The 26,290-nt window shown below is 36.0% G+C and overlaps 1 long non-coding RNA gene across 1 annotated transcript; it reads right to left on the reverse strand.

The window, feature by feature from the left end:
- Positions 1 to 6,578: 6,578 nt before the first annotated feature.
- On the reverse strand, positions 6,579 to 25,771 carry LOC122677908. Its single transcript, XR_006335951.1, has 3 exons — positions 25,762 to 25,771; positions 22,259 to 22,262; positions 6,579 to 6,718 (listed from the first exon to the last, which is right to left on the reverse strand). It is a non-coding gene; the product is annotated as an uncharacterized LOC122677908 (long non-coding RNA).
- Between the last annotated feature and the right edge of the window lie 519 nt (positions 25,772 to 26,290).

The raw sequence follows: 26,290 nt of genomic DNA on the forward strand, positions 1-26,290 counted from the left end.
ATAAAATTTTGTAATTGTTTCCATCTTTACCCTTTGTGAAGGGTACATAAATAAGGTAAGTGACTCTTTGTTTTGTTTTTTTTCCCCCCCCCTCAGAATACATTCCCCTTTCTTATGTGGATCTTCTCTTTTCTTTCCTCGGTTATCCCAGTATCAGTCAATATTTAATGCACTCAAGAGGCAAATATTTTTACAAGAAATTAAAAACTTAATAATTGGAGAAATATTCTGTGTTCACAGGTCAGAAGATTTGATGTTGCTAATACTGTGATGCTCCCCAGTGTGTTCTACATACTCAATACAATCTCTATCAAAAGCTCAGCTGACTTCTTTTTAGAAATTGACATGTTGATTCTAAAATTCATACAGAATTTCAAGGGACCCAGAATAGCCAAAACAATCTTGAGAAAAAAAAGAACAAAGTAGGAGGACTCACAGATCCTGATTTCAAAGCTAAGACAAAGCAACAAAAATCAAGACAATGTGGTGCTGGCACAAGTATAGAAATATAGATCAATGGTATAAAATTTACAGTCATGAAATAAACTCATACATATATGGTCAACTGATTTTTGACAAGGGTAGTGAGTGTTGAGACAATATGCAAAAGAATGAAGTTAGACTCTGAACTAATACCATGTATAAAAGTTAACTCAAAATGGTTAAAGACCTACACATAAGAACTAAAACTGTAAAACCATTAGAAGAACACACAGGGGTAAACCATCATGATCTGAGAAAGGATTTTTAGATATAATACCAAAGGCAAGGGTGATAAAGGGAAAAAAAGAAATATTAGATTCACCATTTAAGAAACCTTTTAGCTTCAAAGGACACCACTAAAAAAGTGAAACTATGACCCACTGAATTGAGAGAAAATATTTGTAATTTATATATCTGATAAGGGGCTTGAACTCACAATATATAAAGGACCCATAAAACTCAATAATAAAAAGATAAGAATCTAATTTAAAATGGTCAAACAATTCTAATAGACATTTCTCCAAAATAGACAAATAACCAACAAGCACACGAAAAGATGTTCAATGTAATCAGTCGTCAGAAAAATTTCAATCAAAACCACAATGAAATATAATTCATGGCCATTAGAATGACTAGTATCAAAGTCAGGTAGTAAGAGACACTGGCCAGTGCAAATGTAAACAGTGCAGCCATCTTGGAAATAGCCTGGCAATCCCTCATACAAGTAAACACAGAGATACCATATGACCCAGCCATTCTACTTCTCAATACCCAGAAGAAGTGAAAATATACATCCATACAAAAAGGAGTGCACAAATAATATACAAATATATGTATGATATACATATACACACAATATATATAGCAGCATTGTTTATAATAGCTGAAAAGTGGAAATCAATTGATGAACAGATAAACAAAAAGTGGACTACCCATAAAATGAAATATAAAGTACAAAGCAGCTAAACAAATGCTTTTAAAATAGTATATTGTCTATGTTCAAACATTTAAATGAAGATACCTTTCACTTAACAATGTGAACTAAAATAGAAGTAACATGAGCAAAAATTTGAGTGTGATAAAGCCAATGAAAATGTTAAATATAGGGAGTTCATTGTTTTTTAAGATGCAATAGATGATACACACCCATAAGTAGACCCAGGCAGGGAGAGAATTAATGAAGTGGAAGTCAACATTGAGATATCATACAAACGTTGCAGAGAAGCACAAAAATAAACTTGAAAGGCAGTTAAGGCATATGGGGGTTAAGAAGGTATTTTGTGATAAAATTACTTTTTATATCTTTTTCCCAATGCCCTACTTCTTGTGCTTTTCTTGTCCCTTATGGCTTTACCATCTGCTTTAGCTTCTAGGAAACTAAGTCATCCCATGAATGAAAAGGCATCTTTTTGTGTTTCTGTAAGAATCAAATATTATCCAAATTCATGTTATTTGTGATAAAGAAACATCTCTGAGAAAACTATAAAAAAAAAAAAACAACACTACAAATGTGGGTAAAACTGTTGAAAAGTAAATAAGGCTTACTTTCATGCCTTTGATCACAACCATTTCAGACTCTATCTTCCCACTGATAAACTATCTCAGTTCTTAAGATTCTTAGTCTGACCTCTGTGTTCCATCAATGTGGAACCATAACAAAGCTATCATTTTCTTGGCAAAACTATGAACATATCCAAGCAGATTCCTTTCCCATATGAAATCTAATCCATAACCTCAGTAGTGATTTACACTAGATCATGATTAGTTTGACAACCTAAACTGTTCTAAGGAGTTAGTGAAGAATAAGGTGTTGATTAAGGTGTTACCTTTCCCTGTAGTTATTAGTATCACATATTTTTATTGACTCCTGTGTGTGTTAGTTGCTCAGTCATGTCCAACTCCTTGTGACCCCATGGACTGTAGTCCACCAGTCTCCTCTGTCCATGGGATTCTCCAGGCAAGAATACTGGAGTGGGTTGCCATTTCCTTCTCCAGGGGATCTTCCCAACCCAGGGATCGAACTTGGGTCTCCTGCATTGTAGGTGGATGCTTTACCATTATTGATTGACTCCTAAGTGGCTACATTTTTGTTTATCTATATGCCATATAAATAAGTCTTTTGAAAGTATGTTTACTTTTTAATCTATCACACTGCTTTTTTTTTTTTAAACTATATACACACAGATGAAATCAAGTACTTATCTTACTCTTCTTCTTCCAAGGTTTTTATAAGTAAAGAAGCTTGTCATACATTTTAAAACTTAGTTCTTTTATCACTTAGCAGTATTAAGGGTCTCAGTTTAAAGCAATATTCCTGAGATAAGGGACTTAGTGAAATCTTAGTACTTATTGAAAGAGTGAAGAAGGCAATTTCAGGCAAAGTCAAATATCTGATACTAAATCTCATTAGCCCCATATCAACTCTTCTCTGAAAACCCAAGTGCCATGCTATTAGCAATAAACTGAGATTCTAATGACTTTTCAGAATTCCAAATTGCAATATGTAAATCTAAGTGTAAATAATTAAATGTACATATATTTAACCTGAATTATTCTGCAAACATGCTGTTGTCACCTCCAACCTCCCACCAAACCTTGTCAGTTGCTGGTAAAATACTAACATGGTGCTAGAGAAGAAGGAGAAACAAAGGTAGTTAGAACATTATAGCCCCTGCAGTGCTCAATCCATAAAGCAGGAAACACAAACTGGTGGATTGAATCAATGAAATGGTTACACTGAACCACAGAAAAAGGCCCCTTAGGGGACTAGCAGGAAGTAAATTGGGTTCTATTTTGAGAGGATGGCTCACTTACATTACTGTAATTATTTAAATAATTAATTTCATAATGAAAGAAGCTTATAAAAGTCAAAGCCCCACTGAGCTGCAAATCCAAAATTCTCTCATACTAAATTAGAGCTGCTTATCCACCAGCCCCTCCCCCCATCTCCTAGACTATCAGTTAAGTCTATTAAAAAATTTCGGGGACAGGACTTAGATCACATATGACTTGGTTGGTACTTTATGATTAAAATGCTTTAGTCTTACAGTATTGTAGGGGCTGCCTTTATAGAATTTTCTTCTAACCCAAAGCAGGTAGATGAATTTCTTTTAATCAGGAAAACATGGCATGTTCATTCTCTTCATGCTTAGGCAAGCAAGGGTCCTATGGGAAGTGCCAGGAAGATATGCAAGGTCAGGACCTAAGAGACTAAAAGAGCAGAAAGTTGCCAGAACGTAGTTAACCTAGTCAGTAAGGTAGCTGTAAGTCTATAATGATAGGGTAAAGATTAGGCTTGAGTCAGAGAATATTAAATAAAGCCTATGGGTCAAACACCCCAAGGTCAGGTTATACAAAGGCATCTCATAAGGTTCTCATAACACAAGAAAACCCACTCCAGTATTCTTGCCTGAAGAATTCCATGGACAAAGGAACCGGGCAGGCTACAGTCCATGGTATCTCAGAGAGTTGGACAGGACTGTGCGACTAACTTTCATTTTCACTTTCAAGGTTCTCAAAAGCAGAAGGTCAACAAAGGCAGAGAATGTTGGAGAAGAAAACTACAGAAATAAATGCATAGAAGGAGAATCAATGAGACTTTTTGGCAGTGCTCCATTTATTTTTTCTTGCCCTATCAGAATTTCAAAAATTACTAATACTAGGCTTGAGCAGTTAAATGAGAGTTATAAGGGAAAAGTTTGAAAATTAAATAAATACATTGTATACCTTTGCTATACCTACACATCACTGATACATTCTTCCCTCCAATTTTTTTAAGATGTTAACGCCGATATCAATATCTCTCTCCAAGAAACTCAGCATCTGCCCTGCCCTCAATTTTGTGCATTGTGGCCTTTATAACCTAGACTCGCAGTTCTTTTTCATTCTCTATCCTATTGATCTTTATGTTTGTTCCACTTCAGCCACTCACCCCTATTATCACACCCTGAACTTTCTCATTTCCTTAACAGTTGTGTCTCTTAAATCTTAAACATACAGTATTCTACTTGCAAGCTACAGCTGTCTATCCTTCACCTAACTTCAAAGCCTCACTACTATTCTTTAATCTCTTGAAGATTTGCAGATACTTAGTCCTGTTTGCTCTAAATCTTTGTAGTTCCTGCTCTTCTCTCCCACCTGTGGTTATTCTCTGGAAGCAGGATACATAGTGGCTAACAAGATAGAATGCTTGAATTTAAACTCCAACTTCTTCACGTTTTCTATATGTGACATTTGCAGCAGTTTCTTCATATTATTATTTCTTTTCTAGTAGATGGTTATAAAATATTACCCACATGAAGCTCAAATAAATATGAAAGAGGTTTTTCATATTAAGGACTCAATAGAGTGCCTAAAGCACAAATGCACAGTATATTTCACTGGTGTTAGTATTTGTCTTTACCAATGAGGTTTTACCATTTCAGTTATTCTAATACACAAGTTGGCTGTTTAATTTTATTGTTAACATTTTGCCTATTCATCTCTATTCACCATCTATGGACATGGTTATTCAAATATACAATTTCATTATCAAATACTAATGACACCCTTTTCTATCTGTAGTCCAAGCTGTAATTATTGGGATGCAGAATATGTTTTCACACATTGCACTGGTATAATATGCATGTTACAACAAATTCCACCCTCAATATACCCAATATGAAGCCATCACCACCTCCCCTTCATTCTGGCATTCTTTAGTGGTTTCCCAACCACGCTGATTGTGAAAAATAATAATCCAACTGCTAAGGAAACAATTGGAACCAAGTTTGAAAATACATCCTTCCTAAATATTTATATGTAATTACTTATTTAGTTCTACAGATCGACATTGTATATACATTTCAAAATATTTTTTTTCTCTCATAGTGTCATATCTTCTTTTTCTCATGTGGATTACGACAGTTAGGTTGCAAGGTCATGTCCAATTTTTTGCAACCCCATGGACTACAATGTCCCAGGCTTCCCTGTCCATCAGCAACTCCTGGAGCTTGCTCAAACTCATGACCATCAAGTCAGTAAAGCCATCCAACTATCTCATCCTCTGTTGTCCGCTACTCCTCCTGCCATCAATCTTTCCCAGAATCAGGGTCTTTGGCAATGAGTCAGTTCTTTGCATCAAGTGACCAAAGTTTTGGAGCTTCAGCTTCAGCATCAGTCCTTCCAATGAATATTCAGGACTGATTTCCTTTAAGATGGACTGGTTGGATCTCCTTGTAGTCCAAGGGACTCTCAAGAGTCTTCTCCAACACCACAGTTCAAAAGCATCAATTCTTTGGTGCTCAGTTTTCTTCATAGTCAAACTCTCACATCCATACATGACTACTGGAAAAAACATAGCTTTGACTAGACGGACTTTTGTTGGCAAAGTAGTCTCTGTTCTTTAATATGCTGTCTAGGTTGGTTATAACTTTTCTTCCAAGGAGCAAGTGCCTTTTAATTTCATGGCTGCAATCACCATCTGCAGTGATTTGGGAGCCCAAAAAGATAGTCTGTCACTGTTTACCCATCTATTTGTCATGAAGTGATGGGACCAGATGACATCATCCTAGTTTTCTGAATGTTGGGTTTTAAGCCAAACTTTTCACTCTCCTCTTTCACTTTCATCAAGAGGCTCTTTAGTTCTTCTTTGCTTTTTCTACCATAAGTGTGATATCACCTGCATATCTGAGGTTATTAATACTTCTGGTAATATTGATTCCAGCTTGTGCTTCATCATGCCCAGCATTTCTCATGATGTATTCTGCATATAAGTAAAACAAGCAGGGTGACAATATACAGCCTTGACCTACTCCTTTCCTGATTTGAAACCAGTCTGTTGTTCCATGTCCAGTTCTAACTGCTGCTTCCTGACCTGCATACAGATTTCTCAGAAGGCAGGTCAGGTGGTCTGGTATTCCCATCTCTTGAAGAATTTTCCACAGTTTGTTATGATCCACACAGTCAAAGACTTTGGCGTAGTCAATAAAGCAGAAATAGATGTTTTTCTGGAACTCTTGCTTTTTCGATGATCCAAATGATATTGGCAATTTGATCTCTGGTTCCTCTGCCTTTTCCAAATCCAGCTTGAACATATGGAAGTTTATGCTTCACATATTGTTGAAGCCTGGCTTGGAGAATTTTGAGCATTACTTTGCTAGCATGTGAGATGAGTGCAATTGTGCAGTAGTGAGCATTCTTTGGCATTGCCTTTCTTTGGGACTGGAATGATAACGGAACTTTTCCAGTCTTATGGCTGGAATTGGAATTAAAATTGACCTTTTCCAGTCCTAATTTTCTTGTAGAGATCTATAGTCTTTCCCATTCTATTGTTTTCCTCTATTTCTTTCCATTGATCACTTAAGAATGCTATCTTATCTCTCTTTGCTATTAGACAACCATTTTGCCTTTTTGCATTTCCTTTTCTTGGGGATGGTTTTGATCATGGTCTCCTGTACAGTGTTCCGAAGCTCTGTCCATTGTGGATTGCTACAATAGCCTTTTAATGGTTCTTCATGAATTCAGACTTTCTTCCCTCCAAACAAAACAAAATAAAATGAAAGCCACCTTACTGCCTCCAGAATGTTCTTCATAAAACTGAAATCTGGAAATAGTACTCTTTTTCTAAAATTCTTTCAGTGGTTCACTGCAGACTTCAAGTAAAGAGAACGTTTCCTCACAAACATATGCAGACTTTCTTCTCTTTTTAGCATTGTGAAGTCAAACTACAGCACTTAAATTCATGCTCAAATTTACTTCTTAACTCTGTGGTCTCAGATGAACTACTTTAGCCATCTAGTATGTAATAATCTAATAATGTAACTCACTTTTCTATGTAACTATCTTTAATTGGGCTTTAAAGTATTGAATGTTATTTATATGATATATTTTCATATGTATTTAATACAGTATCTAGTACTTTGGAGGCACACAAGTGTTGAGTCAGATGACTAATATGTGCTAATTACTTTATAATTATTACTCATTAGATTCTCTTCACAAGTCTATTTGGTAGACACTGTATTCTCCTGTTAAACATGAGGGATACTCAAGTAGAAAGGCTAACATCTTCCTCAATGTCACATGTCCAGTGAGAATAATCATGATTCATATCCAGATCTATCAGTCTCTGGATTTTTTGGGGTTTTTTTCTACTTCTGTTCTGCTGTCTATTAGAGGAAAAGCAGCTGGTACCATTATGGATGTCTCCATGCATCCATTTTTTATTAAAATCTTCAACTGTCATATTAGATTAAAAAGTATAGTTGAATTTAACTTTCAACTAGGTAAGCATATGAGAATTTCATGCTACTAGATCAATGTTTCTCAAAGTACCACTTATGAACAACTTTTATTAGACTCCCCAAGGGTGATTTAAAATACAAATCCCCAAACCACAATTTAGATCTCCACATTAACGGCTAGGAATACTTCTCAAGAGGATGCTACTGAACACAAAAAGAGACACTGGCCAAAAATGATGACTAAATATGAAAGATACAATCACTATCTGTCCAATTGCTAAATGTGATGACTGTAAGAGGAGAGAACATGTTATTCCCAGATACTTTTAATCAGCTTACGCCTAGAAAAGTGATCAAGAAAATAACTTCAATAGCCATTCTGCAGAACCCACCTAAACTGGGAAGGAGATAGAAAGGAATCAACTTTATACTTTCTATTCCTGGGACTATGTAACATGTATTTCCAAAACTCACTGGTATCACTTGTTTCTCTACTTCTAGGCAAATGAGAGAACTGTACCTTCCCTCCTGTGAAGAAAGACAGGGCTACATGACTTGCTCTGAGCAGCTAAATACAAACATAATTCATGTTAGATATTTCTGTGTAGAATAATGTGTTCAACTTCCATTTCCTCTTTCCTGACTCCATGTGGTAGATGTAGACGGATACAATGAGCCATCACATGGATAACCATTCTTCTGGAGAGATACTTAGGCTTACACTGAACATCAGAGAAAGAACTAAACCTCTGAGATTTGTTTTATTGTTTTGTTGTGCTGCTGCTGTTGTTCCATAATATAAAGTGTCAGTATGTTAATTGATACAGGCTGTTTGTATCATGGTTAGTAAGTGAATATTTTAAAATAATAATAACTCTAATAGTTTAAAATATTCACAGTAATTATAACTAAAAAGGAGACATAGTTAGTCAGCTGATTCACTTCAAAGGGGGGGTCCAGTTGCCTTGAGGGTAAAAAGAAAGACACTTTTAACTTTGTTTCAGATAGTAGCATCCCCAAAGAGGCAAAGTGAAAACAATTAAGTGAAATAATGTTCAACACTGGAATTGTCATCAAATAATTAGATTAGCTTTAGGATGCATGCCACTATACTAAGTGTCATGGGATTTTCAAAGCTTAAAATTAATCTCCTTTGAACTTCATATGACTGAAAGCAACCTTAATTACCATAGCATTTCCCAAGACTAAACCTCATAATGCTATTCCAGACAGAGCTGATTATTAAAAGGTTTCAAAGATGCTTATTGATATGCATATCAGATGATCTTTTAAAAAGCTATTATATTAAAGAAAAATGAAAAAGGTAATATCATGCAAACTGCTAGGATGCATTCAACTGATTCTTCTTTTTTTGTGGGTTAATGCTCCTGCTTTATGTTTGGAATATTTTTCATGCACATTACAGTCACAGGTTACATTTAAAATTTATAGTGCCCAGAAGTAGACTGCGCCTGCCTTAAAATAACTTGTTGCATCATTTTGCTCTAGAATGAAATCTGGATTAATCTACATGTTAATTATAAAAGTCAACAGAAAAGTCAATCTTCTAAAACTTGCTCTAAGAATTGATAACATTAAGACTATATGTGGGGGTGAAGGGGTGCATTTTATTTTTCTTTCTCAGGAAGCAATGAATGAACTCAGTTCATTCTGGAAAAGAATGGTCAAGAAAGTTTAAAGAAACACTCTTCCTTTCCCACCTGTTTCTTGTTTGTTCCAGTTTGATGAGGCAAGTTGCCTTTTCATGCATATCACAACACTTGCTTATCTTGGATTTATTATGTCTTGCAGTGCTGAGACACTAGGGGGTAAGTGATGCACAAAACAAGATAGAGTTGCTGTCTTAAAGATGTTTTCAAAGTAGTGTGGGAGATGGACATTTAATCAATCACACAAGGCAACTGAGATGTTGTTTTGTTAAATGATCCACAAAGGCAAGATACAGAGTAGTATGAAAGTATATACTAGAAAATTGACTTAGAGACTCAGAAAAATCACTTTTGAGGATGTGACACACAGCCTGATTAGGAGTTCATTAAGCAGATGTGTGAGCATGTGTGTACATGATGTTGTGCGTTCACACACATAGGTGTGTTCACTTAGCATTTTAGGAGAGGAGACTGTAGGTGGGAAGGACTGGTTTAAGAGAGAACTCAGCAATCATGAGGTCCCGGGGTGCAGCAGTATGACTTGGCAGAGTGGAGCACTGTAGGGAAACATAAGCAGGGACCAGACACCACAGATTTATAAGGTCTTGGGAGGCTTTCACTCCTTCCTTGATCTTTACAAACTATAATCTCCATGTTTAAACTCAACTGCATCTGCTCAGTTTCTCAGGAAAAAATAACATCCACTCTTAACACTGTAAGGTTTACATATTGTCCTGCTGCTGCTGCTGCTAAGTCACTTCAGTCGTGTCTGACTCTGTGCGACCCCATAGACGGCAGCCCACCAGGCTCCCCCGTCCCTGGGATTCTCCAGGCAAGAACACTGGAGTGGGTTGCCATTTCCTTCTCCAATGCATGAAAGTGAAAAGTGAAAGTGAAGTCGCTCAGTCGTGTCCGACTCTTAGCGACCCCATGGACTGCAGCCTACCAGGCTCCTCCATCCATGGGATTTTCCAGGCAAGAGTACTGGAGTGAGGTGCCATTGCCTTGTTTGAAATATTGTCCTAACTTTACATAATACTTTATGGATGTATACTCATTACATGACCAGGTAGATAGTACTATCAGTATCAGTTTCCAAACTGAGGCACAGAGAGAGTAGGTTATATACTTAAAGTCACAGAATTAATAATAAGAGTCAGGATTTGAACTCTGCTCTCTTAGAGTTCAAAATCCATGCAGCCTTCCATTGGATATAGTTAGCCTTTATATTCAAGTGTCATTACAATGAGAAAGAATAAGAGCAAGGGGTCTCTGAGAGAAATATCAATGTTTGTAATAGGTACACTCAATTTCTAAAATTATATTTACATATATATTAAGAAGTTTCAGGGCTAAATATAATCCAATTAAAACATAGCCATTGAATTTCCTCAGTGGTCCAGTGGTTACGAATCTGCCTGCCAATGCTAGGGACACAGGTTCCATTCCTGGTCTGGGAAGAGTCCACACACACTACAGAACATCTAAGCCCATGTGCCACAACCACTGAGACATAACTAGAAAAAACCTGAGCACAGCAATGAAGACCCAGTGCAGCAAAAAAATAGTCTTCTACTTTGTTGAATTCTTCCAAATAAGGAAGGCAAACGACCCACTAGTTTCCAGACATGTTTATTCAACATCATGATGATTATATATGCTAATAATATAAATGAATTCAATATAATTTCCTAAAATATAATCTGTTCCCTCAAAAGCGTTCATAACAGTAGCTAGATTACTTTGATATTTTTTTATTCTTATCCATTTAAAGCATTATCAGTGTTTAGAATTGTATTAATAATATTTATATGGGAAGCTTATCATTCAGTATAATGGTAAAAGCACTACAATGTATCACACAATTCTTATCCTAGATTGAAAAAGGATTTTCATTATACTACATAATTTTTTTCTGAGCTGTTCCTTATCATGAAATTATTAAAATAACAACTAAAATAGTTAAATGTCTTCCTAAAGTGATTTCTAACAGCAAATTTGTGGAGCTGCAGCCCGTATAGATATTAAACACAATAGTGTCATTTATGTCTTTTACAAATATGAAGTAAGACATAATTCATCTTGGGAAAACTTTCACAATAAGTAAGAAATCTTAAGTATTATATTTGTATAAACTCTACCAGGACACTGAAATACAAATTAAGGATATTAAAATGGAAATTCTTAATATTAACAAACCTATTTTTTATTAATATACTTTGTCTTTTAGAATACTTTTAGATTTACAGAAAAATTGACTATATAATACAGAGAGTCCCCATATCACACCCACAACCACACAAAGGTTTTCTATTAGTATATTTGTTAGAATTAAAGAACCAATATTGAAACTATATCATTTACTGAAGCCTATAGTTCTCTTGTGGCTCAGCTGATAAAGAATCTGCCTTCAATGTAGGAGACCTGGGTTCAACCCCTGGGTTGGGAAGATCCCCTGGAGAAGGAAAAGGCTACCCACTCCAGTATGCTGGCCTGGAGAATTCTGTCAACTGTATAGTTCATGGGGTCTCAAAGAGTCAGACACGATTGAGCAACTTTCACTCACTCGCTCACTCATAGTTTATTCAAACTTCTTTAACTACTGTCTTTTTCTGTTCCAAGATCCCATGCAAGTTACTGTTAGGCATTTAGCTGCCATGTCTTCTCAGTCTCCTGTTTGCTGTGACATTTCCTCACTTTCCTTATATTTGGTGACCTTAATGGTTTTGAGGTGGCCTTGAAGTGAAGTGAAATGAAAGTCGCTTGGTCACGTTCGACTCTTTGCAACCCTGTGGACTATACAGTCCATGGAATTCTCCATGCCAGAATACTGGAGTGGTTAGCCTTTCCCTTCTCCAGGGGATCTTCCCAACCCAGGGATCGAACCCAGGTCTCCCGCATTGCACGCAGATTCTTTACCAACTGAGCCTCAAGGGAAGCATTAGTTAGGTATATTGTATGAGATGCCTCTCTATTGTAACTTGACTTTTTTTTTTTTTTATTCTTAGAAGATGGTTTTGAGAGGAAGATAACAGACAAAATGCCATTTTCATCACATCATAACAAAGGTGCATGCTATCAACATTATAATTTTTAAGGTTGACCTTGATCACCTTAGTAATCTAAGTAGAGTTTGTCAGGTTTCTCCACTGTAAAGTTATGTATTTTTCTCCTTCACACTAGTCTTTGCAAGGAAATCACTACGCAGGGCTTACATTTAAGTAGCAGGAGTTATACATTCTTTATAGGATGGGGTATCTACATTTACTTAAAATTCTTTTCTACAAAATATGTTTCTCTTCTTCTAAACATATTTATTTATTTAGCAATTTATTTATATCAGTATGGACTCATGGATATTTACTTTATTCGGGGATTTTAATACAATATTATTTATCTATTTTGTTACTCAAATTGTTTCATCTTTGATCACTGACATTCTTTCATTTTGCCCCAACATTCCATCAGTGGGTTTTGGCTTGTTTGCTTACATGGTTGGTTTTGTAAAACAGTTTCTTGCTTTCTGGTACTATAAGATGCTTCATTTCTTACCCTGGTCCTATAATTGTGCACACATGGTTGCTTTAGTCATGTCTGACATTGTGCAACCCTATGGACTGTAGCCCACCAGGTTCCTCTGTCCATGGGATTCTCCAGGCAAGAATACTGGAGTGGATCACCATGCCCTCCTCCAGGGGATCTTCCTGACATAGGGATTGAACCTGCGACTCTTAGGTCTCCTGCATTAGTAGGCAAGTTCTTTACCACTAGCACCACCTGGGAAGCCCCAGACCTATAATTAACCATTCCTATAAGAATGCCTGATTTCTTTTAATGGAGAATGGTACTGGAAACCAAATTCTGGGCAATAAATGCACTCATTGATACTGGGGTGTCAATTCTTTTAGGTCATCTCAGTTGACAGAATAAAGAAATATAGGTATATACACTTACCTACATATGTCCACATGTCTATGGTATTTGTACATGTAACCATCTTTATATTAAATGAAATACTTACTGATACCTCCAACTCCAATCCATTATCACACTGCTTACTCTAGATTCTTTCCCTGATTATCTATAAATTTCTACTCCAATAGTAAGAAACCTGATCCCAGATAGGAGACAGATGGGATGAATCTGCCATTCATTTATGTAATTTTTCAGTTCAAACATGTATGTATAGCAATATTAGAATAGCTAATATCCATACCCTAATAGCTAATAATCATACCCTCATCAAAAAACAACATAAACAGAATAGAGTTTTTATGTACAATTTCTTGATCCTTTCAGTCATTTTCAAAGTTACACAGGTCAACATTATTCCCCTTTCCCCTTCAGGAGATTTTTAAAACACATTTACATACAGTAAAATTAGCTCATCATAGTCTGCATTCTTTCATGAGAAACTCCAAAGAATTTACTTATTTATTTATAATTTATATACATCAAAGTTCCCTCTCCCTGTTTTAAAAAAAAATTTTTAATATAAAAAGATTTACAAATGCATAAAGTCATGAATCCACCTACCATTATAGGATCATATAGAATAGTTTCACTACAAAGTTATTTTTACTCAATGAATAATATTCTTAAAGAAAACTTTTCTTAATGTTTATCAGGGCCCTTGAAAATTATCACCATCTGATTGAATTATTTTTATTCTTTATTTGATGATAATGATTGGAAAACAATGCTACACTATCATTAATGTAATTAGTATTAAATTTATTATCATCATTATTAAGGCAAATTCTATCTGAGCTAATTAGAACACTAAGACTTTGTAGTGAATTTTTGGACAATGATAACAGGAAATATACTGGCTTTCAACGTTTCAGTAAAGTGTTATAAATCAAAATCTTCACAACACCAAGGAAAAGCTTGTATATAACTTGTCCTGGAAATATTCCCTCACATATTGTTTGAAATCACTGCACAATCAATTTGTAGCTTGGGGATATTCTGAACATAATGTTTGTTTGAATAATACTTTTATTACTTTTGAGTAAGTCTTTGTGCTGACCATGAGTTCATGAGACTTGTGAATAGCATTATGCTTTGCAAGCAACTGAAGCAAAAAAATGCTTATTTATTGGATCAGTACAGTAAGTAATGAAATAACTGATTTGTAAAATAGTTTGGAGAAAAAGCAATCAAAAAGTTATCTCTAAATCTTAACAGACTACTAAATAAGCACAATTAGTTCTATAACTCAAAATTCAGAGTGTTATAGTCTTGGGACTTCATGTTTGAAAAGCAAACAAACAAAAATCCATCTCCTTTTTAAAAATTTGTCACTCAGAGAAAGCCTCCATTGCAATACCAATATTTCTACATAAGTCACGATGCCTGCTTTCATTTTGTTATACCCTAAACTTTTACCTTAAAATGTATCTAAAGGCCTATGTCTCAAAGAAATGATATAGCAATTTATTATTTATTGAAATAGAAATAAAAAGTACATATAGTAAAATTAAATATAAATATAATAATGTATTATTATATATTAAATTCAAATTTATAATGAATGATTCTAAATGTTGGTGCCTTTGTATTCAACCAACATTTATTATTTTTATATTTATACATTACTTAGTATGAGAAATATTTTTTAACAAAAAGACATTAAAAAATACACAGGATTGCCTGTGGAATCCATCAGTTACTCCATCATTGTGAGTTCATCAAGCAAAAATATTATAACCACATATGAATATGCTTTAAATAGTATACAATAAGATAAGGATATGGAAAAGAATAAAATTGAGTTACAAGCCCCCATTATCCATACTTCTTAATTGAATAGACCAAGCTAGAAACAAGAAATTATAATGACTGGTATAGGTTCAATGACACAAGACTGTACAGTGATACAGGGTAATACCAGAGCCCATCATAGAAACAGGTCAAACAAGACAGGGTCTTGGGAGAGAAAATCAGAGTGTGTGTGTGTACACACACACACACATATACATATATATATTTGTAATATATATAAATATATATCCCAGTATCATTAATACAGAACTGGTTACTGAAGCTGTTGGAACTGGTATTCTATGCCAAAGAAAATGGGCAAGGAGAAAAGAGATCAGAAGACAATATTCATGAGAACACAGTCATCTGGAGGATAGAGAATGAGTAAGAAGTCCACAAAAGAGACTGAGGAAAAAAGACTGGAAATCACATAAGAGAGGATTTAAAGAGAGTGGTCAGCAGATCAGCAGTGTTAAATGCAGAAGGTGAAAGGAAGTTATGTATGAAAATGTTTTCCTTCTTTTTAGTAAAACAGAGGTCACTGTAGTGAGTAAACAGGAGCACAGATTTCAGAAGTCTAGTAGTGTGAGGGGCAAAAATGTGAAAACCACTTATTTTAGGTAAGTTAGTCAGAAAGAGGAACAGCGAGATAGGAAGCAACATCAGATGGAAGGAGGTTATTTGGTGATGGGATATGTTCATGACTATTAAAGACCAAATGGAAACAATGGAAAAGAAAATATAGATAATATGTAGAAGTGAGGATATACTTAATAGACAGAAAGAGGAGTGACATCCAAGGCATAGATGGAGCTGATGGCCTTGAACTTGAAAAAAGAAGTCTATTCATCATGACAAAATGTTAGGAAAAAAGGACAGAAGGGCTATAATTTGAGGAAAAGATTACTCAGAGCACTCATTCCACTCAGGAGGTGAAATCTTCTGCCGAGTATGAGAGGACGTTGTTGTGAGATGTTGTTATGAGTATGAGAAAGATGTTGTTAACACACTGGACCAAAGAAGTTGAAAGCAGTTTTGGGTGAAAAAGAGCTCACTAAACAAAATAATTTCACAGTTGAAACTTATAAATAAAAGCAAAACATCAAGGGTAGAGACAAGTACAAACAGGTAGAGACAGCATCAATCTGGGTGAACACATAAATCCCTTCAAGACAACATGTAAGTGTAGGAGAGAAAAATAGTCGATCCTTATTAGCCACCTTCACCACAAGAAAGGCAGAGACAGGAGGGTGAGAAAATGCAAGGTATCAGAAGGAGCACAGTGAAACACCGGGCTCCAAACTGCACAACAAATGACCTTAGTAGGTGAGAAGAAGGTGATGAACCTGAAGAATGAAAGAAATCAAGGGAGTGAACATCTAAGCAAGCTGACTGGACAGAACCTGAGATATTACACAGTATGACAGCAATTTTTTTTTCCCCCAGCTTAAAATTTAGCCAGCATTATTGAACAAGATATAACTGTGGGTTTGGGGATAGGGGCAATAATTTGATGGGGTAATTGTTCCCATCCCATAAACTTGACTCCTGCAGATAATGATACTTTTCTTTATCTCAATGTCAGAATTGTTGATTTTGTGGTATGCCTATTATGCTATGAAAGTGAAACTGAAAGTCTTAGTCACTCTATCATGTCCAACTCTTTGCAACCCTACAGACTATAGCCCGCCAGGCTCCTCTGTCCACGGGTTTCTTCAGGTAAGAATACTGGTGTGGTTAGCCATTCCCTTCTCCAGGGGATCTTTCAGATTCAGGGATCGAACCCAGATCTCTTGCATTGCAGGGAGATTCTTCACTGTCTGAGCCACCAAGGAAACCCAATTACGCTATACCTTACTTGAGACTAATAGGTAGCTGAAAATTATAGGTAGCTATAATTCTTTTTAGCAGTATATCCACTTTCCTAATCAAGCTAATTCCTAGGATCTAAAGTGCTGAAAGTGAAAAGTGAAAGGTAAGTCGCTCAGTCGTGTCCGACTCTTTGCGACCCCATGGACTGTAGGCCTGCCAGGCTCCTCTGTTCATGGGATTTTCCAGGCAAGAATACTGGAGTGAGTTACCATTTCCTTCTCCAGGGGATCTTCCCAACCCAGGGATTGAGTGCTGAAAACAACCCAAAATTGTTTAGGCACTGTCAAACTCATAGAAAAAATATTTTGTATTCTTACTGGTATTTCCACTTTGGCAGTGCTCCCGATCTGTACATCTGCTTTTATTCTAGCAACGTCTGTTTCCAACTGGGAGTCTCAGAGTTCTGACACACAATGCCCTTGCTATGTCAGGGAAAATGAAAAAGAATTGCCTTATTTAGAAAAGAAAAATGCTATCTTGGTTATCGATATAAGAAAAGCACACATCATTTATAATATTAATCACAAACTTGAATTAGTCAATACTCTTTAGTCCCTATATTGTACTCAGCCTAAATGAATCTTGTAAAGAAATAGAGAAAAGAAGGAAATTTAGTACAGAAATAAAATACTTTATCTTAAAAAATTAAAAGGCACATGAATTCTCTTTATAAACCAGTAACCATTAGGAGGTGGCCAAGATGGCAATATAGGAACACTCTGAGCTCACCTCCTCCCATAGGCACAACAAAATTACAACTCTTTATAAAGTAACTATTAATGAGAAAGATCAGATGCCTAGCAGAAAAGATCTTCAATATCAAGCATCATTTCCTGCCACAACATTATGACAATATGCATGAGGAAAAACCTGCAAAAAATATAAACACGTGGAAACTAGCCAATATGCTACTAAATAGCCAATGGTCACAGAAAAAAATCAAAGAAGAATTTTTTCTAAATACCTGGAGACATTAAAAACAAAGACACAATGATCCAAAATCTATGGGACATAGCAAAAGCACTTCTGCGAGGGAAGTTTATACCAACACAAGGCAAAATCTTAAATAAACAATCTATCCTCACACCTAAATGAACTAGAAAAAGAGCAAACAAATCCCAGATTTAATAGAAAGAAATAAATAATAAAGATCAGAGATGAAATAAATAGAAACTTTAAAAATAAAGACAATATCAATGAAACTAAAATCTGACTTGTTGAAAAGATAAGCAAAATTGATAATCCAGAAAGAAAAGAAATAGAGGGCTCAAAACAATAAAAAATTTAAAAAAAGAGATTACAAAGACATAACAGAGATACAAAAGATCATAAAATATTATTATAAGCAATTATATGCCAATGAAATGGACAACCTAGAAAAAAATGGAAAGGTACAATCTGGAAAGGTACAATCTCTCCTACAATTGAAACAAGAATAAATAAAAACTATAAATAAACAGACCAACTACAGTAATGAAATTTTATCAACAATAAAGAAAGAAAAAAAAACTCCCAACAAAACAAGTCTGCAACCTGATGGCTTAATAGGTGAATCCTACCAACATTTAGAGAAGAGTTAACACCTATCCTTCTCAAACTAGTCCAAAATTTACAAAAGAAGAAATGTTCCCAAACTCATTCTGCAATGCCAGTACCACGCTGAGACCACAGTCAGACAATGGTATCTTGCACACACAAAAAGAAAATTACAGGTAAATATCACTGATGAATATAGATGGAAACATCTTCAACTAAATACTGGCAAATTGAATTCAATAATACATTAAAAGAATTATATACTATAGTAAGTGATATTTATTCCAGGGATGAAAGAATGGTTCCGTGTCCTCAAATCAGTCAATGTTATACAACAAATTGAAGAATAAAAATTACATGATCATCTCAATAGATGCAGAAAAAATTTTGACAAAATTCAACATCTATATATAATAAAAACTCTCAGAAAAGTGGGTATAGAGGGAACGTTTCCACCCTATAACACATATATGACAAGCTCACAGCTAACATCATGTGAAAAGCTGAAATCATTTTTTCTAAGATAAGGAACAATTATATAAGTCCAAAAGTAATTCTATTTTTCTAAATGTTTCACAGATTTTAACTATCTGTGGTCCTAAAAATAGCCTAAATATTAAAAAAAATTATTTTCTGTTACTCTCTAACAGCCATCAAACTTCAATCATTTTCCATGATATGGAAACACAAAGAACTCTGAAAAATTAAAAAAGACCAAACCAAAAAAAAAGCTAATATGAATGGACAAAAGATTTGATAAGACATTTCATCAAAGAAGATAGATGGCTGGCAAATTAGCATACGAAAATATACTAAATATCATTCAGTCATTAATCTCATACTACTCTGTGAAATAATACAGTTAGATTATCTAGAACATCAGTAAACAGAACCAATTCAGTGGAAAAAGAAGCTTAGAACCATCAGTGACTGAAAATACCCAGAAATCATGAGCAGAACTTTGAATTTTCAGAGTGTAAAGAAAGAGGGGATTTGAGCCAATCCTACCCAATCTTTCCTATGTCATCAAGTCAGGGAAGTTCATCTTTGAATTAGATTATACATATATAGACATAGGGGAAAAATGTGTAAAAATGATTAGCTGTAATACGATCTATGTGGTATGATTATGGTTGATTTGTTCTACCTTTATTTTACTCCTCTGTATATTATATATTTATCACCATAAAATCATACCATTTTTATAATTTAATGTGCTTTGAAAATATGTCTAAATATAAACATATATTCAAAATGGGGGGAGAAAAGTTATGCCAAATTGTCTGCTATTATCATTAGCATTTTGGAGACTAAAGTTGGTAATTCTATAATCTTAAAATATGTATGAACACATATAAAAACCCAAGGGTGATTTTATTTTCTACCTTGTCAGGAGACAAAGTAATATCTTCCAAAGAATCCCACTAACTACTTTGCATTTTATTAACAATAAGAGCCTTTGAGAATGGTAGAATGACAAAGCAAAGGTAAAGGGCACAATAAATCTTGGCAGACACTCATCACCAGTACACTGCGAGCATTGCAGATTACTGTTTAAATCATTACAGTGCATCTCCTTGAAATGAAAGGACGTATTGAGAATACGAGGGCATGTGTTCCTAAAGAAAGTCAGCAGCAGTACATATGGAAGGAATGAATAGTAAGTGGGCAATCAGCTAGTAGGCAATAGGAATGACAAAGTTTGAGTAGAAATAGAATTAGGGCTATTTTAAAAAATCAAAATTTTGCATAAATTTTTTAAATGTGGTCTTCGCAACACAAGGAATAAGTTCATTCAAAAATTATGAATTTTTCTTTGATTTGGTTACTCTGGTATCTTAAAAAGTATTTACCTAGATAAAGTGTGAATCTTGGTTATCAATCCACAGTAAAGGTCATCAACACAAGTCTGCAGACTTCTTGTATACAGAGGATCATCTAAGACTTTGATAAAATATTTCAGCTCAGTCACACAAATGAGTAGGCAGTGCCAGCTTCAAAGGTATGTGACCTGTGCACATTACATTAATTCAGTAGGGCTAACACCTGCACATCTGGCTTCATTCTCTGCTGTAACTTTCTTGAATTCTTTATATTTTTGTACAGGAAGGTATTTTTTATATCTGAATATTATCTAGCCCATCCTGAGAATCACAATAACTAAATACAGATGAGCAGGTCAAGAGGAATGGAATACCAGGCAGAAAAGAAAATATGCAAAGTTCATAAAGTGCTATATTATGTGGCTTCATAAAAAATAAAAATAACTTTTTATTCTTAGATATCAAAAAGCAAAATTGCATTTGGCAAGGTCAATGTAATGAAGGAAAAGTCCAATTTATTAAATGCCTTTTAGGTCGAGTTACAGATTTTGTTTCAGTTCAAGTCTTCCAAGAAGCAGATGATGCCAAGATAGAATTGGAAGTTCAAGAGATGTACTGGAGAAAATGCCTGTAAGCATTTATAGTAGTTGGAAGAACTTATGTGAACTGACACTTGGGGAAAAGAAGTATTTTGTAGGATAAGTTAAAGATTGCAGTGCAGCTCTAATAAAGCCCATCTAAGCAGAAAGAACCCCAGATTAGGGACTGCACTTTAGAGAAGTTCTGCATTGGGTAAGATGGGTCCAGGTCTAGTAACCGCACTACACTCAGTCATTAGTCAGCAGTGATTTGGGGAGAGAGTCACCTTGGTGGAATCCTGGGTGCATACCCCAGCGGATGAATGCAATTAGCTAATGTCAATTCTCACAGCAGGGTCTCTCTTGAAAAGAGAGCTGAATGCAGTTTCAGAGGTTTGCAGTTGGCCTTCCAGATTTTGATAATTTCTGCCTCCAAGCTATGATTCTATATGGACTCTAGTAAGATTCCAAGCTTATTCAATAATAAAGTATATTGTCCCAATTATATACTCATACAGTGCGTGTGCTAAGTCGCTTCAGTCATGTCTGACTCTGTGTGACGCTATGAACTGTAGCCCGCCAGGCTCCTCTGTCCATTGGATTCTCCAGCTAAGAATACTGGAGGAGGTTGTCATGCCCTCCTCCAGGGAATCTTCCCGACATAGGAATGGAACCAGCATCTCTCATGTCTCATGCATTGTCAGGTGGGTTCTTTAATGGATTAGTTGGTGGATCTAGTTTAAGCTTAATTTTAGCTAGAAATCCATTTATTTCCTGGCTACTATATATTCTCAGTCTAGTAGGAGGCTATGACAATGCTCTGTATCTTTATATATCAATGTCAGCTAACAGCCTGGATCTAATTGTCTCTAAACATTGGAATATTCCTCTTTGTCCAGTCTTCAATCAACTAAGTAGATTGCTTTAGGTTCTACTAGGGAATCTCTGTAATATGTCCTTGCTGTGGTCTATGGGGATGCTTCTTATAAGCCAAGGCATCTCTTCTGTCAGTGGTATAGCAGCATAATTGGGTTCGGTATGGAGACTGGGGAGGGAATTGAGACTTTTAGTTGGAGCAATTGCCCTCAACCTATTGCTTCCACATCCTTAAATTTCTGATTATAGATATTAAACAGAATACTGAGTGACTGCCCTTTCATTTGTCCCTAAAGAGACCTTGTTCCATTGATCTTTCCATAATCACCTGTGGGTCAAGATCTCTTGGCAAGTCATTGTGAAAACTGTGGATCTCAGCCTTCTAGTGGTTAAGCGCCAACACTTGACATCTATTGCTAGTGGTAAAGAACCCACCTGCAATGCAGGAGACCGGGGTTTGATTCCTGGGTCTGGAAGATTCTCTGGAGAAGGAAATGGCAACCTACTCCAGTATTCTTACCTGGAGAATCTCTTGGAGAGAGGAACCTGACTGGTGAGAGTCCATACAGCCCCAAAGAGTTGAACACTACTAAAGCGCAACTGCTCAGGGAAGCAATCCAGAAAGCAATGGATGCAGAAACAAAGAAAATCAAGAAACAGCAGTGCAGCTATTAAAGCAGGATTCTGGTTCTCCCTCAAGGGTAGAACATAACAATATCTGTGCATCCTTCTGCAGGAACTAAGACCCTACCCAGGTGGAAGACAGACAGTAACTTCAGGCTGAGCATAAGATTCCTAGAACATGGTCTCCTTGTTTCACAACCAACCAATCAGAAGAAAATCATAGGCTCTGCACCATTCACCTCAAAGCTTGCTTATAAAATCTTCTCCCTGAAAACCACTGGGATTTGAGGGGTTTTAAGCATAATCCACTGATCTCCTTCCTTGACCCTGCAATAAATCCTTCTCTGCTACAAACTCTGACATTTCAGTTTGTTTGGCCTCACTGTGCCTCAAGCAGTGGGACACATATGGAACTCTCTTTTTTGTTGTCATTTAGCCGCTCAGTCATGCCTGGCTCTTGGTGATCCCATGGCCAGCAGCACACCAGGTTTCCCTGTCCACCATCTCTCAGAGCTTGCTCAAACTCTTTTCCATTGAGTTGGTGATGGGAACCAACCATCTCGTCCTCTGCCATCCTCTTCTACTCCTGCCTTCAATCTTTCCCCCCATCAGGGTCTTTTCCAATGAGTTGGATCTCCACATCAGGAGGCCAAAGTCAGAAAACTTAGTGGCTGAGCTGAGGAAGGAGAAATCATAGAAACCTGGCAACTCTCGTAAAATAAATATTCTGCTTCAAATCCTCTCTAATCTTCAACTCCAGACCTTCTCATACTTTCCATGTGTTTGAGGACTTTTAAGAGTCATCTAAACTCTTCTTTAACACTTGATTTTCAAATGTTAATACTTGGTTAGTACCTCATTTCGGGCTATCATATGCATCATATCCTGGTGTTTTGAGATACTTCAAACTTAACATCCAGTTACAATTGCAAAAAGTGATTTAGCACATTTAGTTAAGTGACAGATTGCAGTGAATGTGAAGTGGAAAATGGAGGAAGTAAAAGTAACATATTCTGTCAAGAGTTCTATTTTTCAAAAGAGATGGTTATAAGAGTGTAAAGGGGTGGGATGGAGTTATTCCAAGGAGACTGTTTTGCTTTGAAAATGTGAGTAATTCAAGGGTATTAAAAGGTTCTGAAAGGAGCAAATACAAAGGAAGAGGCTGATGTTAAAAAGAGAGAAGATAAATGACAGTCCATAGTCCAAAGACCCTGATGCTCGTAAAGACGGAGGGCAGGAGGAGAAGTGGGCAACAGAGGATGAGATGGTTGGATCGACTCAATGGACATGAGTTTGAACAAACTGTGAGAGATAGGGAAAGACAGGGAAGCCTGGTGTGCTGTAGTTCAGTTTAGTTCAGTCACTCAGTTCTGTCCAACTCTTTCAAACCCCATGGACTGCAGCATGCCAGGCTTCCCTGTCCATCACCAACTCCCAGAGCTTACTCAAACTCCTTTCCATTGAGTCAGTGATGCTATCCAACCATCTCATCCTCTGTTGTCCCCTTCTCCTCCTTCCTCCAATCTTTCCCAGCATCAGGGTATTTTCAAATGAGTAAATTCTTCTCATCAGGAAGCCAAAGTACTGGAGTTTCAGCTTCAGCATCAGACCTTACAATGAACACCCAAGACTGATTTCCTTTAGGATGGACTGGTTGGATCTCCTTGCTGTCCAAGGGACTCTCAGGAGTCTTCTCCAACACCACAGTTCAAAAGCATCAATTCGTCCGTGTTCAACTTTCTTTATAGTTCAACTCTCACACCCATACATGACTACTGGAAAAAACAGAGCTTTGACTAGACGGACATTTGTAGGCAAAGTAACGTCTCGGCTTTTTAATATGCTGTCTCCATCTGCTAGACCATCACTTTAATTCAGAGTCCACTCATCCTGCTTCCATACTATTTGTACAGTGTTCTTGCCTCTAGTTTTCATTTCTTCAATTCATCATTAGAGTGCTTCCAGTTATTCATCTAAATAAAAGTATGATTATTTTATTCTCTTAATAATACCTTTCATCCCTCTATCATCTAGAGTACAGATCCAGAAGGTCATCTCTTACATGCCATATATACTCCACAATGCAGGGAATTCTCAGTGCATTCCCATTCCATTCTCTTTACCTGGATTGCCCACCTTCACTTTCTCTACCCAATGAACACATATTCAATATCTGAAAGTCTAAGTTTAAACATCTGCTGTGAAACTTGCCTGACATCACCTCACTAATCTGTTTTAGGCATCTATCATATTCTAATCTCACCATATTTTAATTATTTTGTCAAAAGATTGTCTCCCCTTCTTAGGTGATGTTTCCTTATCTCTGTAAAACTCCTACCTCCTCAGGCCCTGGCCTGAAGTAGTCATTTAAATACGTGCTGGCATAATAATTAACAAGTTAATTCATTTAATTTATTAAAAATGCAGACAGATCTACTAAGGCTAATAATAGCTAATACAATATTAAATATGAAGAATTAGAAGTCTATGACAAAGTGACTGCAGATCATGGAATCTACGAAAGTTTTAAGTAAATCTGATGTGCATTTACCAGGCTATGCAAGATCTTAGTGTTGTAGTTATAGACAAGGGTATAGCATGGTTTTAAACAATAAATCATTCAGAGAGATACTGAAACAGGAGGGAAGGGGACTGGGCACAACTTTTGAAAGAATGACATAGTCCAGTCCAAGGACACAACATAAACCAATTAGAATCAGATGGGTACAAGATGGCAGACAAGTTAACTTCGACTAGACCTTGATCCTCAATAAGCAAGCTAAATGACACACTCAGAGGACCATGACAATTCCAAGGTCTACTGTCAAAAGACCATTTCCTGGAAATCTCCACCCCTTTCCCAAAATACTTGGAATAATCCTCCCACCGATTAGCCTATGAAATTACCCAGTCTGATGTGACAAACTGATTCATTGGAAAAGACAGTGATGATGGGAAAGATTGAAGGCATGAGGAGAAGGGGATGACAGAGGATGAGATGGTTGAATGGCATCACTGACTCAATGGACATGAGTTTGAGCAAGCTTGGGGAGTAGGTGATAGACAGGGAAGCCTGGCATGCTGTAGTCCATGGGGTCACATAAAGTCGGACATAACTGAGTGACTGAATTGAACTGATAAAAGCTAATCACACCTCATTTCAAGGCCACTGCAATGACCCACACTCTGTCTGTGGAGTGTTTCTCTCTAAATAAATCCACTTCTTACTTATCACTCTGTTTCTCACTGAATTCTTTCTGTGATGAAAAAATCAATAACCTGAGCTTCATTATGTCCTGAAACTAATTACTGTGAGTTTTGGCTGGGTTTGAGTTTTAACTGCATGGGTTAGAGAACCAAACTGGGTTTTGACCAGATTTGAGATCCAGCTACATTTTATATTGTTTAAGAAGTTTCAAATGTTTCTAATGATAAATATATTAATTTGTAAAAAAAAACCCTTTCCTGTTTAAGTTAAATATATACAGAAAAAATAAAGATAAAATTAAAAAAATATATAGTTGGATATATTAAGATTTTGTGACATGTTGATAATACAAAATCCCTGTAGAATAAAAATTTAGTAAGAATTATTATTATTTTTTAAAATCACTACTTGAGAATTCATACACTACTGAGATGACTATGGCCATTTTGGGCTTCTCAAACAACTCAAAGTTTTTTAACTGCAAAAGTAAAATACCAAAATATTCACTAAGTTATAAGGCAAAAGTTAAACTTTGAAACACTTCACCTGAAAAAGCTCAAAGTGTAAAATAATTGTGCTAGTGTGACTTGACAGTTATAAAATATTTAGGACAATAATTTAAATATCTTTG

This window comes from Cervus elaphus, chromosome 3 (assembly GCF_910594005.1).
Source record: "Cervus elaphus chromosome 3, mCerEla1.1, whole genome shotgun sequence".
NCBI classification, from domain to species: Eukaryota; Metazoa; Chordata; class Mammalia; order Artiodactyla; family Cervidae; genus Cervus; species Cervus elaphus.